General features: G+C 41.6%; 8 non-coding genes and 4 pseudogenes across 8 annotated transcripts; all 12 read right to left on the bottom strand.

The window, feature by feature from the left end:
• Positions 1–387: 387 nt before the first annotated feature.
• LOC140876598 (5S ribosomal RNA) lies at positions 388–506 on the bottom strand. Its single transcript, XR_012148901.1, has one exon. It is a non-coding gene; the product is annotated as a 5S ribosomal RNA (ribosomal RNA).
• A 397-nt stretch (positions 507–903) lies between these two features.
• LOC140876688 (5S ribosomal RNA) lies at positions 904–1,021 on the bottom strand (annotated as a pseudogene).
• Positions 1,022–1,420: 399 nt separating this feature from the next.
• Positions 1,421–1,539, bottom strand: LOC140876595 (5S ribosomal RNA). The gene has a single exon (XR_012148898.1). It is a non-coding gene; the product is annotated as a 5S ribosomal RNA (ribosomal RNA).
• Positions 1,540–1,937: 398 nt separating this feature from the next.
• LOC140876685 (5S ribosomal RNA) lies at positions 1,938–2,056 on the bottom strand (annotated as a pseudogene).
• A 399-nt stretch (positions 2,057–2,455) lies between these two features.
• Positions 2,456–2,574, bottom strand: LOC140876749 (5S ribosomal RNA). The gene has a single exon (XR_012148984.1). It is a non-coding gene; the product is annotated as a 5S ribosomal RNA (ribosomal RNA).
• Positions 2,575–2,971: 397 nt separating this feature from the next.
• LOC140876689 (5S ribosomal RNA) lies at positions 2,972–3,090 on the bottom strand (annotated as a pseudogene).
• A 394-nt stretch (positions 3,091–3,484) lies between these two features.
• On the bottom strand, positions 3,485–3,603 carry LOC140876852 (5S ribosomal RNA). The gene has a single exon (XR_012149084.1). It is a non-coding gene; the product is annotated as a 5S ribosomal RNA (ribosomal RNA).
• Positions 3,604–4,002: 399 nt separating this feature from the next.
• On the bottom strand, positions 4,003–4,121 carry LOC140876599 (5S ribosomal RNA). Its single transcript, XR_012148902.1, has one exon. It is a non-coding gene; the product is annotated as a 5S ribosomal RNA (ribosomal RNA).
• Positions 4,122–4,522: 401 nt separating this feature from the next.
• LOC140876772 (5S ribosomal RNA) lies at positions 4,523–4,641 on the bottom strand. The gene has a single exon (XR_012149006.1). It is a non-coding gene; the product is annotated as a 5S ribosomal RNA (ribosomal RNA).
• Positions 4,642–11,944: 7,303 nt separating this feature from the next.
• Positions 11,945–12,063, bottom strand: LOC140876824 (5S ribosomal RNA). The gene has a single exon (XR_012149056.1). It is a non-coding gene; the product is annotated as a 5S ribosomal RNA (ribosomal RNA).
• A 402-nt stretch (positions 12,064–12,465) lies between these two features.
• Positions 12,466–12,584, bottom strand: LOC140876982 (5S ribosomal RNA). The gene has a single exon (XR_012149204.1). It is a non-coding gene; the product is annotated as a 5S ribosomal RNA (ribosomal RNA).
• A 400-nt stretch (positions 12,585–12,984) lies between these two features.
• Positions 12,985–13,103, bottom strand: LOC140876657 (5S ribosomal RNA; annotated as a pseudogene).
• Position 13,104: the final 1 nt, after the last annotated feature.

Genomic DNA, 13,104 nt, shown 5'->3' with positions numbered 1-13,104 from the left:
ACAGTGAATGAATTCTTTATTGTTTTGTCTCTCGAATTGCGGATCGGAGGAACATGCGCTGCCCTTTCAAACGAACATAACTTTCGACCGGCTGAGAGCTACGGGAGCTTCAGTCTGCTCACGTGATGCTCGTCTCGATACCTACAGCGCGCATCTTGGTCATAGAGACAGAGACGCTCAAATTCCAACCCAGAGATGGACTTTTGGGGATTTTTTCCCTTAGGGCATGTTAGGACCCATCGAAGCGGCCCGCGTCACCCAGATCGTACGTTTCAGTCTATTGCATTTTTTCTATCCGTGGATTGGACTGAAAGAGTCGGGAATAGGACAACGAGGAATCGAAAGAACAATAAGTACGAGTAAGAAAAAAAAGAAATTAATGAAAAATGGGTGCAACACGAGGACTTCCCAGGGGATCACCCATCTTAGTACATCTCTCGCCCAAGCACGCTTAACTTCGGAGTTCTGATGGGATCTGGTGCATTAGCGCTGGTATGATCGCACCCAAAAGTAAATGAATTCTTTATTGTTTTGTCTCTCGAATTGCGGATCGGAGAAAGTGGCTCTGCACTTTAAAATGGACATAATTTTCGCCTGGCTGAGATTTACGGGAGCTTCAGCCTGCTCACGCGAAGCTCGTCTCGATACCTACATCGCGCATCTTGGTCTAAGAGACGGAGACACTCAAATTCCAATCCGGAGATGGACTTTTGGGGCGTTTTTCCCATAGGGCACGTTGGGACCCACCAAAGCGGCCCGCGTCACCCAGATCGCACGTTCACATCATGTCATTCAGTCTATTGCATCTTTTCTATCCGCGTATTGGACTGAAAGAGTCGGGAATAGGACAGCAAGGAATCAGAATAAAAAGAAGTACAAGTAAAAAAAAATATTAAAGAAAAAGAGGTGCAACACGAGGACTTCCCAAGGGGTCACTATCTTAGTACTGCTCCCGCCCAAGCACGCATAACTCTTGATTTTTGATGGGATCCGGTGCATTAGTGCTGGTATGATCGCACCCAATAGTTAATAAATTCTTTATTGTTTTATCTCTCGAATTGCGGATCAAAGGAACAGGCGTTGCCCTTTCAAACGGGCATAACTTTCTTTAGCTGAGAGTTACGAAAGCTTCAGCATGCTCACGCGAAGAACGTCTCGATATCTACAGCGTGCATCTCGGTTAAAGGGACGGATACTCTCAAATTCCAACCCGAAGATGGACTTTTTAGGCGTTTTTCCCGTAGGGCACGTTGGGACCCACCAAAGCGGCTGCGTCACCCAGATTGCACGTTCACCAAGTCATTCAGTTTATTGCATCATTTCTATTCGTGGATTGGACTAAAAGAGTCGGGAATAGGATAACGAGGAATAGAAAGAACAAGAAGTACGAGTAAGAAAAAAAAAAGAAATTAATGAAAAAATGGTGCAACACGAGGACTTTCTAGGGGGTCATCCATCCTAGTACAGCTCTCGCCCAAGCACGCTTAACTTCGGAGTTCTGATGGGATCCGATGCATTATTGCTGGTATGATCGCACCCAAAAGTGAATGAATTCTTTATTGTTTTGTCTCTCGAATTTTGGATCGGAGGAACAGGCGCTGCACTTTCAAACGGACATAAATTTTGGCCGACTGAGAGTTACGGGAGCTTCAGCCTTCTCACGCGAAGCTCGTCTCGATATCTAAAGCGCGCATCTCGGTCGAAGAGACGGAGACGCTCAAATTCCAACCCGAAGATGGACTTTTGGGGCGTTTTTCCCGTAGGGCACGTTGGGATGGACCGAAGCATCCCACGTCACCAAGATCGCATGTTCACGTTGTGTCATTCAATCTATTGCATCTTTTCTATCCGCGGATTGGACTGAAAGAGTCGGAAATAGGACAGCGAGGAATCAAAAGAACAAGAAATACGAGTAATAAAAAAAAATTAATTAAAAAGGGGTGGAACACGAGGACTTACCATGGGGTCACCCATCTTAGTACTGCTCTCTCCCAAGCACGCTTAACTTCGTATTTTTGATTGGATCCGGTGCATTAGTGCTGGTATGATCGCACCCAAAAGTGAAGAAATTCTTTATTGTATTGTCTCTCGAGTTGCGGATCGGAGGAACAGACGCTGCACTTTCAAACGGACATAACTTTCGGCCGGCTGAGAGTTACGGGAGCTTCAGCCTACTCATGCGTAGTTCGTTTCGATACCTACAGCGCGTATCTAGGTCTAAGAGACGGAGACGCTCAAATTCCAACCTGAAGATTGACTTTCGGGGCGTTTTTCCCGTAGGGCACGTTAGGACTCACCGAAGGGGCCCGCGTCACCCAGATCGCACGTTCACGTCCTGTGATTCAGTCTATTGCATCTTTTCTACCCGTGAATTGGACTGAAATATTCGGGAATAGGGCATCGAGGAATCGGAATAACAATAAATACGAGTAAAAAAAAAGAAATTAATGAAAAAGAGGTGCAACACGGGAACTTCCAAGGGGGTCACCCATCCTAGTATTGCTCTCGCCCAAGCACGGTTAACTTTGGAGTTCTGATGGGATCCGGTGCATTAGTGCTGGTATGATTACACCCAACAGTGAATGAATTCTTTATTTTTTTGGCTCTCGAATTGCTGATCGGAGGAACAAGCGCTGCACTTTCAAACGGACATAACTTTCGGCCGGCTAAGAGTTAAGGGAGCTTCAGCCTTCTCACGCGAAGCTCGTTTCGATACCTACAGGGCACATCTCGGTCAAAGAGACGGAGACGCTCAAATTCCCACCCGGAGATGGACTTTGGGGCATTTTTCCCATAGGGCACGTTGGGGCCCACCGAAGCAACCCGCCTCTCCCAGATCGCACGTTCACGTTGTGTAATTTAGTCTATTGCATCTTTTCTATCCGCGGATTGGACTGAAAGAGTCGGAAATAGTACAGCGATGAATTTGAATAACAAGAAGTACGAGTAAGAAAAAAAAATCAATTAAAAAGTGGTGCAACACGAGGACTTACCAGGGTGCGACTCATCCTAGTACTGCTCTCGCCCAAGCACGCTTAACTTCGGATTTTTGATGGGATTCGGTGCATTAGTGCTGGAATAATCGCACCCAAGAGTGAATTAATTCTTTATTGTTTTGTCACTTGAATTCCGGATCGGATGAACAGGCGCTGCACTTTCAAACGGACATAACTTTCGGCTGGCTGAGAGTTACGGGAGCTTCAGCCTGCTCACACGAAGCTTGTTTCGATACCTACGGCGCGCATCTCGGTCTAAGATACGGATACGCTCAAATTCAAACCCAGTGATGGACTTTGGGGCATTTTTCCCGTAGGGCACGTTGGGACCTACCAAAGCATCCCGCGTCACCCAAATCGCACGTTCACATCATGTGATTCAGTCTATTGCATTTTTTTTCCCGGATTGGACTGAAAAATTTTGAAATAGGACAGCGAACACTCGGAATAACAAGAATTACGAGTAAGAAAAAAAAATTAATGAAAAAATGGTGCAACACGAGGACTTACCTGGGGGTCACTCATCCTAGTACTGCTCTCGCCCAAGCACACTTAACTTCGGAGTTCTGATGGGATCCGGTGCATTAGTGCTGGTATGATCGCACCCAAAAGTGAATGAATTCTTTATTGTTTTGTCTCTCTAATTGCGGATTGGATGAACAGGCGCTTCACTTTCAAACGGACATAACTTTCGGCCGGCTAAGAGTTACGGGAGCTTCAGCCTGCCCACGCGATGCTCGTTTTGATACCTACAGCGCGTATCTCTGTCTAAGAGATGGAGACGCTCAAATTCCAACTCGAAGATGGACTTTGGGGCATTTTTACCGTAGGGCACGTTGGGACCCACAGAAGCAGCCTGCGTCACCCAGATCGCATGTTCACGTTGTGTGATTTAGTCTATTGCATCTTTTCTATCCGCGGATTGGACTGAAAGAGTTGAGAATAGGACAGCGAGGAATCGGAATAACAAGAAGTACGAGTAAGAAAAAAAGAAATAAATGAAAAAGGGGTGCAACACGAGGACATCCCAGGGGGTCACCCATCCTAGTACTGCTCTCGTTCAAGCACGCTTAACTTCGGAGTTTTGATGAGATCCTGTGCATTAGTGCTGGTATGATCGCACCCAAAATTGAATGAATTCTTTATTGTTTTGTCTCCCGAATTGCGGATCGGATGAACAGGCGCTTCACTTTCAAACGGACATAACTTTTGGCCGGCTGAGAGTTACGGGAGCTGCAGCCTGCTCACGCGAATCTCGTCTCGATGCCTACAATGCGCATCTGGGTTTAAGAGACCGAGACTTTCAAATTCCAACCCGAAGATGGACTTTCGGGGCGTTTTTCCCATAGGGCACGTTGGGACCCACCAAAGCGGCCCGCGTCACCTTGATCGCACGTTCATGTCGTGTGATTCAGTCTATTGCATTTTTCTATCCGCGGATTGGACTGAAAGATTCGGGAATAGGACAACGAGGAATCGGAATAACAAGAAGTATGAGTAAGAAAAAAAAAGAAATTAATGTAAAAGTGGTGCAACACGAGGACTTCTCAGGGGGTCACCTATCCTATTACTGCTCTCGCCCAAGCACGCTTAACTTTGGAGTTCTGATGGGATCCGGTGCATTAGTGCTGGTATGATCACACCTGTGAGACCCCGATTCTAATCATCTAATCTCGAAATAATACAAACATACATCGATAATCAAAGCCCGAAGAAATTGAATAAAAAAATAAAAAAAAATTCTTTTAAAGGTGCCGCGCTCGATCGCCTCAACTCGCGCGATCGAGCGCACCATCCAAGCATCAAACACTGCCAGAAAAATTTGAGATGCCGCGCTCGATCCGCTGAACTCGTGCGATCGAGCGCGCCACCACCTGGACATAACACTTCCTCAAAAATTGAAGGGCCACGCTCGATCCGCTCAACTCGTGCGATCGAGCGCGCCCTCTGCCCCCAAAAAAAAAAAATCAGAAAACAAAGCAGGTTCCCCAACTCCAATTCAACAAACCAAATCTAATCAAATTCAACATGAGCTCGTCCAACATGCACAATACAATACCATACAAAGTAGTTCTAAAAATATTTGTCCATTCAAAAATATTACAACATGCTTCAATTTCTAGGTTTACAACTCAAGAAAATACAACGAGTTCGAATACAAAATCGACTCTTAAACACCAAGGCCTCACTCCATCAACTCGACCACCTAGCCATGCGATCTTTGACTCGGTCCTGCCCCACCTGTCACCAAGCACACATACAAAGACAAGACAATAGTCGGATAATCCGGTGAGAATAACATTCTCAGTAAAAGCAACGAACATGTAATATCATTCAATATAACAACTAATGATATACAACATCAACAATACAATTCAAATACTCTAAATGAAATGCATTACTTTAAAATCCGGGATTATCAAGTTTGGATAATCAAAGGTGCTCCGGTTATTCTCTTCCTCTATTGGGATCCCGAGGATGAAATATCACATCAATCACACCGACTCTCCCTTCGAGGTGGATAATGTATATTTCAATCCTCTAGACTCTGAAGCAAATATATAGAGTTAAGTCGGTCATTACAGTAATTCGCCTGCCAATGACCCCCTACTATAGTTCTTAGAATGTCTAATTCAAAATGAAATAATCATTTGGCTCAATATGAATGCAATGCAAATCATAACTCATTCAATTAAAATCAAACACATCAATTAACATGCCAGTATGTGATTTCTCCGGAACACTCGAATCAAGTCGGATTCGAGTCATTCGTTCCATTCAATTCTAAGTTGTCTTTTACCGCTTCTTTGATTCAACGTAGCTTCCAATCTCGATCAAGCCCTAACAATACTTTGACGATTCAAATCCTGCCAATTCTGAACTCCACGATCTTCAGTCAAATCTGTACGAAGATATCAAAAATCTAATATTAATCCATCCAAATCAAATTAACTTCAAAACTCAATCAAACTCCCTAAAAACTGAAAATCTCAAACCGACGACATAACGACTATAAATCGACTAACCAAAAATCACAAACAGAAAAAAGTCAATCCAAGGAAACTCTTAACATCCATACTTTATCCAAAACAACTCAAAATACAACAAATCCCAAAATCTCCATTTTCGAATTAGGCTTCCAAAAATCATAACAAATTCGAACGACGCTCTAATTCAATTCTGACTGAGAATAAACGATCACAACTCGATCAAGAACAACATACTCGAAACTCAGTTGATTCTAACAACATCCAAAAATTAGAATGTGACCGATCGAATAAAAAATTTACGATATAACGGAGCTCTCTCTGCTGTGATCGCTAATCTGCCTTCAGAAATAATTTCCAACGGACTGATCAAGCTCGGACTGAAATCTGAGAGGTTGAAGTCACGCTTTTCTCTTCAACAATGGTGGAAACGAGATGGAGGAAGGGGATGGAGTGAGTCAAAATGTCAACCAAGACAAGATATTATATAAAAACCAATATTTGCATTTTAGTTCCTGAAACTTCAAAAATTTGCAAAATAGACCATGATCAAAATCAAATCGATCCTTGAATTCAATAATCTCTGATTATCCTTCTTAAACTCCTAAAATATCAATTAGGCTAATTTTGGGGCCTTACAATTCTCCCCCTCTAAGAACTGATTTCCTCCTCGAAATCAAATATTATTCAATCTCAAAAGCTAAAGGATAAAACCCAACATTGTAAGAAAATTCATCTTTCAGCATTAAGTCAGTGAAGCTATTATGGATTTGAAGAAAGAATTGGAAGACAGAGTTCATTTTGAGACATCAGTAAGTCCCAAAAATTCTGTCTCAAATGAACTCTGTCTTCCAATTCTTTTCTTCAAATCCGTAGCAGCTTCACTGCACTAACACAAACTGAATCGGTTTGTCTCAGAACTGCTTCTAATTCAGGTCAAAACTCTGAATCAGTTGTCTCAAGCAATTCAACATCTCACAAATCCGGTCTCAATAGTTAAAGAACACAAGAAACTATGGTGTGGTAATTTTGCAACAAAGATCTGGTGATAATCCGCATCAAAAGACGGAAAAGCACCTCGTGAACAACCAGAAGGAGACGGAACCAAACAAGTCTTATATGCAAGATCGACTGTCATCTCTAGACTTTACTGCGAACAATCAATCTCAGAAACGATTTCTCTCTCTTCTCAAGTCTGACATGTTTTCTGAAAGTCAAAATCTTCAGAAAACACCGGTCTTACTGATCAAAATACAAAAGTCTGCATCTAAACATTTGTACTACGATGGTTTAATCTAAGTCTTCTTCATTCTCGACATAAAATCTTCATCTGTCATCCAACCTCGAAACAAAATTGATCACAAATCAGGTGACTCATAAAATTTATCCCAATTAAGCTATTCAGATACTGGGCTGGCCCATTACTACAGCTTGACCAAGCCTCTAAATCCAAATTGTCTTTTCTGGCTGTCCGTCGTTCTGAGGATATCAACTGTACTCAGATGTACTGGAATAATAAAAACCTCTTCGGAGACTAATCCAAAAGAAAAGGTATAACAAAGATCTCTTTCTGAAATGACCAAATCCGGCAGTCAAAACAATCTGACAAAATTCTGACAGAATATCCATCATCTGATCATGTCAGAGAACCAATCTGTAGGGAATACAATAGAAGATTTATTAATCGTCAATCATACACGGATAACAACTCAACTCAAACAGATCATATAAGTCTCGCGACGTATTGCTCGAACACAATCTCTATACCATTCTGATTCGGCTCAAAAGAAAAATTCCTGATAGGCCTCCTATCTATTTCAAAATATAATCAGAAGTGTAACAATCATCGATCAAAGAAAATACCGATAGTAGATAAAATAAGAACAGATCTTTTGGCTCAAAGCATCAGCTGTTGCATTCAGTTTCTTCAGATAGAATCAGGCTCCAAATCAGAAGTTCCTCAGTACTTCAAATCCTCTTCTATTTCTCATACTCAGTCTGTACGGCGAAACTAGTACCACAACTTCCGAGATCAGAGAATATTACGGAATCTCCTCCAAAGAAAAGAAACGATGCCAGATCTTCCAATCAATAAGATCACTGTGAGCTCAAAGTCTAGATTCAGACATTGAGTCTCGCGCGTCTTCAGCTGTGTCGGCGCTCGAGCTAATAAGTGATTCTTCTCAACAATAATATACCCCAACCTCAATAAGAAGAAGTGTAAAGCACTTGTAAGGTCATCAATATAGAAGAAATAAGGAATAAAGAAGCGCTGATAAATATCTTCTTCAACAATAAGAACTGGTCTCATAAGATGAAGTCCAAATAGAAGAACATAATCTGCAGAGTAATCGGCTTAACAAACGATAATAATTCCTCAAAGATTCTGCGATAGAACTCATAAATCTTCAAATTTCAGGTAAGGATGTCGATAGAATAGCATATAACTGCTCGACATGCAATTCTGCAAACAACTTTCAAAGAATCTGAAAGATTCGGTTCCTAAAATTCCTAAATGCTGCAGGAGCGTCTGGCATGACAAAATCAGCGCGGTCATACCTCTACATGAGTGCGGTCTAAGGAACACTTCCTCTCAATTCTCAACTGCGATGTCCTGATCCCAAGTCAGAGCTATCTTCGATCTGACAATCAGAGGTAATCTGAGAATCTCGTCCAGATCAAATTCGATCCACTCTATAACCACTGGTAATCAACCAATTCAGGTTACAATCCAGGACATCGACTGCAGCATTTAGAATTCCTCCGCACGATTCTGTAATAAATGGTTTCTCTACAGAATAATATCAAGGAATCCTTGAATCAAAAATTCTTACAAGAGGATTTCCACTTGTCTAACGATTCAGATATGAATTTGGCAACTTTCTGAAAATAATCCTCGGTTGTCCTGTACTTGGTTAACAGCTCCACAGATAATAAACTCAAAATCCGATAACCAATATCTAACATCTGATCAGTCGCAGTGTCACTCTATCCAGTCTGGATTCTATGCAGTTCGATTCCTGTTCAATATACATCAAGAACATATATCTTAAGCTCACGAGAGTTAGGACACAATTACATCGGTCTTCAAACATTTGGTATCCAAAACCTCTGCTTTTCTTACTCAAGTCATACGAATGAATCCGTATTTAAACAGGAAAAATACAGTTCGTATCTCAATTAATTCATGCTTTATCAATTAAATCACTAAATCATACAATTTAAATAACTCTCAACTGATAAAGTATGCTCGCATGGTATTTAAATAAATCATTTTAAATAATAAAACACATGCGAGAATTCAATTCATGCGGACTCGATCTAACCCGCTCACTATAATTCAGTCCAAGAACTTATCGCTCTGATACCACTTAATGTGAGACCCCAATTCTAATCATCTAATCTCGAAATAATACAAACATAAATCGATAATCAAAGCCCGAAGAAATCGAATAAAAAATTAAATTTTTTTAAAGCTGCCGTGCTTGATCACATGAACTCGTGCGATCGAGCGCGCCATCCAAGCATCAAACACTGCCGGAAAAATTTGAGGTGCCGCGCTCGATCCGCTGAACTCGTGCGATCGAGCGCGCAACCCTTGGATATAACACTGCCTCAAAAATTGAAGGGCCGCGCTCGATCCGCTCAACTCATGCGATCGAGCGCGCCCTCTGCCCAAAACAATCAAAAAACAAAACAAGTTCCCCAACTCCAATTCAACAAACCAAATCTAATCAAATTCAACATGAGCTCGTCCAACATGCACAATACAATACCATACAAAGTAGTTCTAAAAATATTCGTCCATTCCAAAATATTATAAAATGGTTCAATTTCTAGGTTTACAACTCACGAAAATACAACGAGTTCGAATACAAAATCGACTCCTAAACACCAAGGCCTCACTCTATCAACTCGACCACCTAGCCATGCGATCTCTGACTCGGTCCTGCCCCACCTATCGCCAATCACACATACAAATACAAGACAACAGCCGGATAATCTGGTGAGAATAAGATTCCCAGTAAAAGCAACGAATATGTAATATCATTCAATATAACAACTAATGATATACAACATCAACAATGCAATTCAAATACTCTAAATGAAATGCATGACTTTAAAATCCAGGATTATCAAGTTTGGATAATCAAAGGTGCTCCGGTTATTCTCTTCCTCTATTGGGATCCCGAGAATGAAATATCACATCAATCACACCGACTCTCCCTTCGAGGTGGATAATGTATATTTCAATCCTCTAGACTCTGAAGCAACTACATAGAGTTAAGTCGGTCATTACAGTAATTCGCCTGCCAATGCCCCCTAATATAGTTCTTAGAACGTATAATTCAAAATGAAATAATCATTTGGCTCAATATGAATGCAATGCAAATCATAAGTCATTCAATTAAAATCAAACACATCAATTAACATGCAAGTATGTAATTTCTCCGGAACACTCGAATCATGTCGGATTCGAGTCATTCGTTCCATTCAATTCTAAGTTGTCTTTTACCTCTTCTTTGATTCAACGTAGCTTCCAATCTCGATCAAGCCCTAACAATACTTTGACGATTCGAATCCTGCCAATTCTAAACTCCACGATCTTCAGTCAAATCTGTACGAAGATATCAACAATCCAATATTAATCCATCCAAATCAAATTAACTTCAAAACTCAATCAAACTCCCTAAAAACTGAAAATCTCAAACCGATGACATCCAAATCAAATTAACTTCAAAACTCAATCAAACTCCCTAAAAACTGAAAATCTCAAACCGACGGCATAACGACTATAAATCGACAAACCAAAAACCACGGACAGCAAAAAGTCAATCCAAGGCAACTCTTAACATCCATACTTTATCCAAAACAACTCAAAATCCAACAAATCCCAAAATCTCCATTTTTGAATTAGGCTTCCAAAAATCATAACAAATCCGAACGATGCTCTAATTCAATTCTGACTGAGAATAAACGAACATAACTCGATCAAGAACAACATACTCGAAACTCAGTCGATTCTAACAACATCCAAAAAATAGAATGTGTTCGATCGAAGAAAAACTTACGATATAACAGAGCTCTCTCTACTGTGATCGCTAATCTGCCTTCAGAAATAATTTCCAACGGACGGATCGAGCTCGGACTGAAATCTGAGAGGTTTAAGTCACGCTTTTCTCTTCAACAATGGTGGAAACGAGATGGAGGAAGGGGATGGAGTGAGTCAACATTTCAACCAAGACAAGATATTATATAAAAACCAATATTTGCATTTTAGTCCCTAAAATTTCCAAAATTTGAAAAATAGACCCTGATCAAAATCAAATCGATCCTCGAATTCTATAATCTCTGATTATCCAGCTTATACTCCTAAAATCGCAATTAGGCTAATTTTGGGGCGTTACAATTCTCTCCCTCTAAGAACCGATTTCGTCCTCGAAATCAAATACTGTTCAATCTCATAAGCTAACGGATAAAACCCAACATTGTAAGAAAATTCATCTTTCAGCATTAAGTCCCAAAAATGCTGTCTCAAAATGAACTCTTTCTTCCAATTCTTTTCTTCAAATCCATAACAGCTTCACTGCACTAACACAAACTGAATCGGTTTGTCTCAGAACTGCTTCTAATTCAGGTCAAAACTCTGAATCAGTTGTCTCAAGCTTCAGCCTGCGAACGCAAAGCTCGTGTCGATACCTACAGCACGCATCTCGGTCTAAAATACGAAGATGCTCAAATTCCAAACCGGGGATGAACTTTCGGGGAGTTTTTACCGTAAGGAACGTTGGGATCCACCGAAGCGGCCCGCAACACCCAGATCGCACGTTCACATTGTGTGATTCAGTCTATTGCATCTTTTCTATTCGCGGATTGGACTAAAAGAGTCGAGAATTAAACAACGAGGAATCGAAATAACAATAAGTTCGAGTAAGAAAAAAAAAAGAAATTAATGAAAAAGGGGTGCAACACGAGTACTTCCCAGGGGGTCACCCATCCTACTACTGCTCTCGCCCAAGCACGCTTAACTTCGAAGTTCTGATGGGATCCGGTGCATAAGTGCTGGTATGATCGCACCCAAAAGTGGATGAATTCTTTATTGTTTTATCTCTCGAATTGCGGATCGGAGGAACAGGCGCTGCACTTTCAAACGGACATAGATTTTGGCCGGCTGAGAGTTATGGGAGCTTCAGCCTGATCATGCAAAGCTCATTTCGATACCTACAGCACACATCTCAATCTAAGAGACGGAGACGCACAAATTCCAACCCGAAGATGGACTTTTGGGGCGTTTTCCTCGTAGGGCATGTTGTGACCCACCAAAGAAGACCGCGTCACCCAAATCGCACGTTCACGTTGTGTGATTCAGTCTATTGCATCTTTTCTATCCGCGGATTGGACTGAAAGAGTCGGAAATAGGACAGCGAGGAATCGGTATAATAAGAAGTACGAGTAACAAAAAAAAAGAAATTAATGAAAAATGGGTGCAACACGGGGACTTACCAGGAGGTCTCCCATCGTAGTACTGCTCTCGCCCAAGCACGCTTAACTTCGGGGTTCTGATGGGATCCGATACATTAGTGCTGGTATGATCGCACCCAAAAGTGAATGAATTCTTTATTGTTTTGTCTCTCGAATTGCGGATCGGAGGAACAGGCGCTGCACTTTCAAACGAACATAACTTTCGGCCGGCTGAGAGTTACGGGAGTTTTATCCTGTTCACACAAAACTTGTCTGGATACCTACAACGCGCATCTTGGTCTAAGAGACGGAGACTCTCAATTTCCATCCCGGAGATGGACTTTTGGGGCATTTTTCACGTAGGGAACTTTGGGACCCATCAAAGCGGCCTGCGTCACCCAGATTGCACGTTCTCGTCATATGATTAAGTCTATTGCATCTTTTCTATCCGCGGATTGGAGAGAAAGAGTTGGGAATAGGTCAATGAGGAATCGGAATAACAAGAATTACGAATAAGAAAAAAAGAAATTAATGAAAAAGTGGTACAACACGAGGACTTACCAGGGGGTCACCCATCCTAGTACTGCTCATGCCTAAGAACGCTTAACTTCGGAGTTTTGATGGGATCCGGTGCATTAGTGCTGGTATGATCGCACGCA

The sequence above is a fragment of the Henckelia pumila genome, chromosome 1, assembly GCF_033568475.1.
Source record: "Henckelia pumila isolate YLH828 chromosome 1, ASM3356847v2, whole genome shotgun sequence".
NCBI lineage: Eukaryota > Viridiplantae > Streptophyta > Magnoliopsida > Lamiales > Gesneriaceae > Henckelia > Henckelia pumila.
The sequence above is the reverse complement of the archived record's forward strand: the minus strand, read 5'-3'. Positions and strand labels throughout refer to the sequence as shown.